This window comes from Triticum aestivum, chromosome 1D, assembly GCF_018294505.1.
Source record: "Triticum aestivum cultivar Chinese Spring chromosome 1D, IWGSC CS RefSeq v2.1, whole genome shotgun sequence".
Taxonomy (NCBI): Eukaryota; Viridiplantae; Streptophyta; class Magnoliopsida; order Poales; family Poaceae; genus Triticum; species Triticum aestivum.
In genome coordinates, this window is record NC_057796.1 from 224,055,547 (window position 1) to 224,064,828 (window position 9,282).

A 9,282-nucleotide genomic window follows, 5' to 3' on the forward strand; every position below is an offset into this window, starting at 1 on the left:
GCCCTCCCCGTCGCGCCGATACGTCGGTGCCGTGGTTCGGCGATCCTCTCGCTCCCATAGTACGCTCTCGTAGACTGCCATCCTCTAGCCGCGCCGCCACCTCTGGCTACGTTCTTGTGGAGGCGCATGGCGGTCAGCGCCGCCACCGCTGGCGACGTTCGTGTGGAGACGCACAGCGGTCAGCTTCTCCCACGGTACGCGCATTCTAGACTGAAGCCCCGTTCATGTCGGTGTAGCGCTGAATGTTAGCTGATAGACGCTGTTAATCTCACTGTTTGCCGAAGTAGTTTACTGTCAATATGCTCTGCTTAAGAAGCTTCCTTGCCCTGTTCTGCACTCAATCTGCTTAGCTGAGATGGCATGCCAAGGCCGATTAGTTGCTAAAATATCCTGCCATATATTTATTGTGACGTAGATTGCCATGGTCTAGTAGCCAATCTGTTAGGTGAAATAGCTCTACACCGTTTTATACTCGATCTTTGTTGCTGCGATGGCCTTCGATAGTTCGATGGCTGTGTTCTCGGCCTCATTGCTAAAACAGCCTGCCATAATTAGGCACTCAAATCTGTTTGCGGAATTAGCTTTACATATATTTCGTTACTTAGATCTGCTCGTCCAAATATCTTGCCATAGCTTTAGACATCGACCTAGGTATTTTTTTCTGGACTTCATAAAAAAGCATATATGTTTTTCCTGTAATATCTAGTAGAAGAACTAATTTGTATGTCTAACAGATGGACATGACTTGGATAACTTCTGCTCGAAGATTCTCCGCTGCATATGTCGAGGGGGTTGAAAACTTCATGAACTTTATCAGAGCTGAGTACGGTGGTCCGAAATCAGATGTCTGCCCGTGTAGCAGTTGTATTACAAGACCCCAGTCAACTGTGCAAAATCATATACACTTGTATGGGATGTCGGTCACATATACTAGGTGGGTTCATCATGGGGAAGATGTGAACGTCAATGTTATTGACTACGTGGAAGCAGCAGATCACCATCTTGATCTGCCTGATGCTCAGGTGGAAGAGGAGGAGGTGGTGGTGGCGGAGCCAGTGAGTTTGACCAACATTGAAACAATGCTACGAAATGCTCGTGCATTCCGTGAACTTTCACCTGCAGAAGAAAAACGGTGGGGCCCATGTTGGAACAATGCAACGTTGCTGTCACCCCAGGAAATAAGCTGTCAGTATTCTCAGCTATGGTCACCTTTCTTCAGGTGAAGACATCTGAGCGGATGACCAACAAATCATTCGATGCGATGTTGGCTGCTCTCCGCGAATCTTTCCCAGATTCGTCTGAGCTGCCACACACCTACAGTAAAATGAAGAATTTCCTTCGTGCAGTTGGAATTGGATATGATATGATCCATGTTTGTAAGAATAATTGTGTTCTGTTCCGGAAGGATTATGCCAACTTAAGTGAATGCCCGAAATGCAAATCATCAAGATGAAAAGATGGCGATGTTGTGAAGAGGATTCCTCATAATGTTCTGAGACATTTTCCAATTATACCAAGATTGCAGAGGTTGTTTCATGATGCTGAAACAAGAGAGGATGTACTGTGGCATTCTAGGAACCAGGAGTACAGAGATCAGAATGTAATGAGCCATCCATCTCTATGGTAGTGAGTGGAAAAGCTTCAATGATAAACACAAAGAGTTTGCTGCTGACCCGAGACACATTAGACTTGGCTTAGCTTCAGATGGATTTAACCCATTTGGCCACCAGAGCGCCACATATAGCATGTGGCCAGTGCTTGTTATCCCTTACAACATGCCTCCAAATGTCTGCACCAAAGAATCAAACTACATGATGGCCTTGCTCATCCTAGGTCCAAAAAGTCCTGGAAAGGATTTTGATTTGTTCATGGCGCCTCTTGTGGAGGAACTTCAATAGCTATGGAAGGGTGTTCTCACTCGAGACCTATATAGCAGCCCACCAGCTGATTTCTTTCTGCGTGCTGTTATAATTTGGTGCATCCATGATTATCCGGCTTTGGGCACTATGTCAGGGCAAACGACAGATGGTTACAATGCATGTGTTCGCTGTGACAGGAATCCGCTATCATACGCAATACTCAGCAAGATCTATTACATTGGACACCGCCGTTTCCTTGCCAAGGACAAGCCGCATCCTAGAAAATACCGAAGACATGTGTTCAATGCAAAGCATGAAAACCGTGATGTGCCAAAGAGGCTCACCGCCGATGAGTTGCAAGTGGAATTAGAGAAGGTCAGGCATATTACACCAGGAAACCATCCTGGTAATGGTAGCGGGAAAAGGAAGCGTGGCAGGGTAGAAGAGAGATTATTGTTTACCCGCAGGTCCACTTTGTGGGACTTGGAGTATTGGAAAGATTTGGATCTGCGGCATAATCTTGATGTGATGCACATCGAGAAAAATATATGTGACAGCATTATCGGCACACTTCTTAATATTGAAGGCAAGACGAAAGATACCTTAAAATCTAGGATTGATTTGACACACCTGGGTATCAGAAAGGATTTGCAGGTGCAAGATGAAGGTAAACCACGGGATATGGCACCAGCTGTGTACGTCTTGGACAAGGTAAAAAGAAAAGAATTCCGCGAGGTCCTGTCACGTGTGAGATTCCCACATGGATTTGCTTCCAACCCTGAAAGGAGAGTCAGTGCAGATGGAAACAAGGTACAAGGGTTGAAAACTCATGACTGCCACGTCCTACTTCAAAGGGTTTTACCTGTTATCCTTAGAGGATTGGGCCGCCCTGACTTATACAGAGCAGTTGCAGAGTTGGGACAATTCTTCAGGGAACTCTGCAGTAGGAATATCAGGATAGATGCTTTGGTGCGTCTTAGAGACAAGATACCAACTATCCTATGCGACCTTGAGAAGATATATCCTCCAGCCTTCTTTGATGTGATGGTGCATTTGGCTGTTCATCTACCTGATGAGGCACTACTTAGAGGTCCGGTACAGTATGGCTGGATGTACCCTATTGAAAGGCGGCTAGGCACTTTCAAGGGCTATGTTAGGAACAGAGCTAGACCCGAGGGTTCCATTGCAGAGGCCTACATTGCTACAGAAGCGTTGACATTCTGCTCAAAATACATTGAAACAGCTGATCAGCTTAGCAAAGAGGCGGGTGAAGACAATCCCGGGCTCAATGTTTTCGATTATTCTGTTCAAGTTACAGGGAAGAGTCGACAAGAGGACAAACCTAAAGATTTGGACAAAATAGTTTGGTATGTGTTGAATAACTGTCCTGAGATACTACCTTATATCAAGTAAGTGCAGTACTGCAGCTTATACATCGTAATCTACTAAACTTGCAGCACATTCTTATATATTTAGATGTTTGACGCGATCACTATGTTGTGCAGCATCTACAAAGAGGAGTTACTACCGCAAAATCCAAGAAACATTGACAAACTGGTTATGGGAGGATTTGCGAAATGGTTCAAGAACCATGTAAGCTTTTGAAGTGCACTGTCAGTTTTTTTAATATATTGAGTACATAAGATGATCAGCTTGTCTATTTTCTAACCATAGGTTAAGAAGATGCGGGAGGATGGGCAGGCAGTTGATGATGCCCTTTACTCACTAGCAATGGGTCCTGATACTCGGGTAAGACATTATGAATCTTGCGTTGTTGGAGATGTGCGCTACAACACCCTTGCACAAGACGAAGGCAGGAAGACACAAAACAGTGCCATCATGAGCACGGATACGTATGACAAAGAGACAACTGAAATGTATGCTAACATAACAGACATTGTTCAGTTGCAGTATATCTCCAGTTTCGAGGATCATCAGTGTGTGGTTCTGTTGTGTTGTGTCGTTGGTATAACCTGTTTTCTAGGATCACAAAACCCAGAGCTGATGATTATTTCAAATCCATCAATGTCAAGGCGGCGTACCAGACCAACGAGCCTTTTATTTTGGCAAATCAAGCAACACAGATATTTTTCTTGGAAGACACATTTGCACGTAGCGATGACTGGAGAGTATTGCAAAGGTTTGAGCAGAGGAATTCGTTTAATGAAGTTGCACAACAAGATGATGCTTACACTGCTCCTGATGTACAAGATAACACAGATGTTCCTAATATCTTTGAGAACCATCACGTCAATGACGCCGGCGAAAAGATTGCCTGTCGTGCTGTGGACATACAAGAGTTGATCAAGAAGAAGCCAATGTTCGGGGACGTTGAGGACGAAGAAGAAGATGACACCGTGGGGAATTATGATTCAGACTGATACACATGGTGAAGATGTTGACGCTGCTGCTGCGGATGATGATTACATTGCTTTTGTCGTATTTGCCTGTGAGAAGACGTTTTTTTATCTACTATGTGAAATTGTGTTTGCTATGACAACTGAAACCTGATGAACATGTTGTTTAGTATTTTGCTGTGAGAACATCACTTGTTATGTATGCTGATTTGTGTTTGGTGATTGTATGACAACTAAAACATGATGACATTGTTGTTTAGTTGTACTCATATTTGGCTGTGAAACTTGAATTTGATGACATAGTTTGTTGTTGGCTTCAATTTGCTCGACGTCTTCGAATGAGAACAAAGCTGACCCCACAGGGCCTCTGCTATTTATTTATTTATATGAGCAAAAGGGGATACCCCCTGATTTCCGTTAATAGAAATCATTAGATGTTCACAACACTACGCCCAGCCTGCTACACAGGTTTCATTCATTACTAGTTTCAGCAAAGTGCTCATGTTGTAGCCACTGAATACATCACGAGTGCTACATACACTGCAAATAAAGAGACAATCATCCTACAGAGCACATCGATTTTGCCCATTATCTTCACAAGCTCTTTCATCTCCTCATTGCTGTCAAGGCCGTTCAGCAGCTGTTGCTTGGCCATGATCAGAGGAACTACATCTTTAACCTTCTGCTCTGCATCTTCCTCTTCTGCCGTTCCTTCAGTTACTTGTCCAACACCCCAACCTGCTGGTATTGGGATTCCTCGGCTAACCAAATAATCAGCGTAGTTGCATTCCCCCACATCAGCAACTTCCCAGAAATACAAATCACACGAATCTTCCCTTTTCTGCACGAATCAAATTGGAAGATCATCAACCAAACTATTAAAAAAATCAGCAATTGAAAGCAGCAGAACAACACTTAAACATATTATTACCCCATGATTCAGGCATTTGTAGAAGACTCGGCCAGGGTTGCGGATTGTGGTTGAGACGCGACGGATGACTCTGCGTGATTTGCAGCAGTGGCACCACACCAACGGCAGCGGGTTGCGATGAGCGATCGGCTGTGGTGCGCGTGCCGGCGGGGGTGTGATGAGGCCCACAGGCGATGGTACGGGTGGCGACTTGGCGCATATCTGGTTGTTGCCTGCTGAAGAGCAGGTGGACGAGCAGCCAGCGGACATGGTTGTTGCGGCCAGAGCTTCTGATGCTAGGCAGAGTAAGTAGAGAAGAGGAGAAGCGAACGTTGGATATGTCAGTTTCATTACTTTTAGAGTAGCATAGCACCATATATAGTCATAGTCTAGGTTTGGATTCGAACCACCTACAGGAGGGACCTCCTTGTTTTGCGAAAAAAAATTATTTCTCCACCTGACAGCTGGGACCCACCGGCTGTATCTTCGCATGGAAGGAAGTGCCTCCTTGTTTTGCGAAAAAAATTATTCATCCCGTTGACAGCTGGGACCCGTCAGATTTGGTGACTGACTTGTGGGCCTACTAAGCGGACGTGTACGCACGGCTTTGTCAACTTAATCAACAAATGATTCTAGCAGCTGGACCGTTGGATGTTAATCCAACAGCCGTGCTCCTTCTTCAACCTCTGTTCTTGCTCCTATCTCCCATGGGCGGCACCGCGGCTGTGCTGCCGCGCACCCGAACCAGTGAAGTTTCCCACTCCTCTCCATCTGCGACTCCACTGCCCCGTCTTCCCCATCTCCGGGTCGTTCCAGTCTGGGTGCGCTCGGCACGGTGTGGTCAACGTGGTCAACAACCGAGAGTCATCGGAAGATGACTGTACGTGAGAGGCTGACAGTGGGGACGCACCACGCCCATGGACGCATGCATGCAACGGAACGCGGCGAAGTCAACGTGGTCAAGGAACGACTTCCATCGGAAGTATACTGTACGTGGAGAGTCTCAGCTGGGTCCACGGCCGCAGCAAGAAAGTGCCTCCTTATTACGCGTAAAATAATGATTCCTCCAACTGACAGCAGGGACCCACTGGACGGGCCACCGTATTTTGCGAAAAAAAATGTTTGCCCCCTGACTGCTGGGACCCACCTGACGGGCCACCGTATTTCGCGAAAAAAACGTTCCCCCCGTTGTCAGCTCGGACCCACCGGAAGTGCCTCCTTATTACGCACCAAAAAATGAATACTCCCCCGGCTAGCTGGGACCCACCTTGGTGGGAGGCTGACTTGTGGGCCTACTAAGTTGACGGGGACGAAGGGCTTTGTCAACTTAGTCAATATGAACGATTCTAGCTCCAGTGACCGTACGATGTCCATCCAACGGCCGTAGTGCTTCTTCAACATCTGGTCTTCTTGCTCCAGCCGCCCAAAGCAGCGCCGGTCGTGCTGCATGCTCCTGCCTCCCGTGGCCGGCTGTGCTGCCGCGGAGGCCTCACCGCCCCCTACTATTCCCACCGCTGGCCAGGCCCTGCGGCGACGGCAGCCTCACACCGCAGCCGAACCAGTGAACCCTCGTACTCCTCTCCGCGCGGGCTTCCACTGCCGCGTCTTCCCCGGCTCCGCGTCGTCCCCTTCCTAGGCCTTGTTGTCGTCCACCGCCGTGGTGCTCTCCACGCGACGTGGTCAACGTGGTCAAGGAACGACTTCCATCGGAAGAGTACTGTACGTGGAGAGGCTGACAGCTGGGTCCACGGCCACAGCCCAGTTTTTTTGTGATTTGCCAAGTAAGTCGCTTTGTCAGGCCTGTTGGGCTGCAAATCTTTCAAGACGAGGAGAGCTTTCATTCGGCTGGCCGAGAAAATGGCCCATCAGTAATGAGAAATGGGTTGTACAGTTTTAAAACACATCAAACCGGCAATTAGTTTCAAATATCTTTTTTTCATTTCGAGATTTTAAATTACATTAATTTTTATGCGTGGAGAATTTGTTGGATTTTATATTGATATACATTTATTTTTTAAATCAGTTTGAATGTGAGTCGAAATTTCGGGATTAAAAACAGTTCGGACCGCACCGAAATATGCAAAATTTCGTATAATTTTTTAACCATGGCGACAATATGGGTTGTAATGCTAACAAAAAGAATATGGGCTCCAAAAAAACCTTAATAATTAGCAAATGGGCTGTAAATTATTAGAAATAATGGCAGATGGGTTGTATGCTGTTTTCCACAGATTTGAGGCTTTCCTAAAAAAAAGGTTGACGCACAAGCAGTGACTGTTGGATGGCCATCCAACGGCCGTCGTGCTTCTTCAATCTCTGCGCTTCCTGCTCTAGCCGCTCAAACAAGCGCCGGCGGGACTGCCTGCTCCCCGCGGCCGGCTCTGCTGCCGCCCAAGCCTCACCGCCCCACCGTACTCCCATCGCTGGCCTAGCCATCCCTCTACTCACCCACACCTGCTGTTATTCTCTGACAACGGCAGACGAACCAGTAAACCCTCGTACAGTCGTACTCCCCTCCGCGTGGGAAACAACTGCCGAGTCTTCCCTGCCTCCATGTCATTCCCTTCCTAGGCCTCGCCGTCGTCCACAGCCCTGGTGCTCTCGGCGCGGCCTGGTCAACGTGGTCAACGACCAACATGCATCTGAAGTGGACTGTACGTGGAGAGGCCGACAGCTGGGTCCACGGCCGCACGCAAGGAAATGCCTCCTTATTACGCGCAAAATAATGATTCCTCCACCTGACATCAAGGACCCACCGAAAGGGCCTCTGTATTTTGCGAAAAAAATGTTACCGCCGCTGACAGCTCGGACCCACCAGCTATATCTTCGCACGCAAGGAAGTGCCTCCTTATTATGCACAAAAAAAATGAATACTCCCCTGGGACCCAGTATAGTGGCAGGCTGACTTGTGGGCCTATTAAGTTGACGGGGACGGAGGGCTTTGTCAACTTAGTCAATATGCACGATTCTAGCTCCAGTGACCATACGATGTCCATCCAACGGCCGTAGTGCTTCTTCAACCACTGGTCTTCTTGCTCCAGCCGCCCAAACCAGCGCCGGTCGTGCCTCGTGCTCCTGCCTCCCGTGGCCGGCTGCGATGCGGCGGAGGCCTCACCGCCCCTACTACTCCCACCGCTGGCCAGGCCATCCCTCTACTCACCCACACCCCCTGTTATTCTACGGCGACGGCAGCCTCACACCGCAGCGAACCAGTGAACCCTCGTACTCCTCTACGCGTGGGCATCCACTGCCGCTTCTTCCCCGGCTCCGCGTCGTCCCCTTCCTAGGCCTCGCCGTCATCCACCGCCCTGGTGCTCTCGGCGCGGCGTGGTCAACGTGGTCAAGGAACGGCTTCCATCGGACGTGGACTGTACGTGGAGAGGCTGACAGCTGGGTCCACGGCCGCAGCAAGGAAGTGCCTCCTTATTACGTGCAAAATAATTATTCCTCCACCTGACAACGGGGACCCACCGAACGGGCCACCGTATTTCACGAAAAAAACGTTTGCCCCTGACTGCTGGGACCCACCAGCTACATCTTCGCACGTAAGGAAGTGCGTCCGGGCAAAAAAAATGATTCGCCCCCTGACTGCTGGGACCCACCAGCTACATCTTCGCAGGCAAGGAAGTGCCTGACAGTCGGGACCCACATGGTCGAAGCGTACGTAGCGTTGTCATTCTGGTCGCGAACGTGTATGTACATATATACTGGTGGATGTAGAGGCGCGCACGTGTCGTAGTATAGGCGCGTACGTGTCGTAGTAGAGGCGTGCACGTAGCATGTACACGTACGTACAGCGGCCAGGGTGCAAGAAAGAAAATACGACCACGTATGTGTACATACGGGCGGGGTCTCGAACGCCTACTCGCGCATACATACGGCCAGGGCTCGTGTACATGGCAGGGTCGGAACGGAGAAACAGCGTCGTCGTCGTGTTCATGGGGAGGCAACAGAATGCGTCGTGTTCATGGGGAGGGGTGTGGCGTACCGCAAAACAGAGGAAACGGACCTCCTACGGTCGAAACGGGGGTCCTGTTGATCAGGAGGAGTGTGGCGTACCGCAAAACGGAGGAAACGGACCTCCTACGGTCGAAACGGGGGTCCTATTGATCGGGAGGGGTGTGGCGTACCGCAAAACGGAGGAAACGGACCTCCT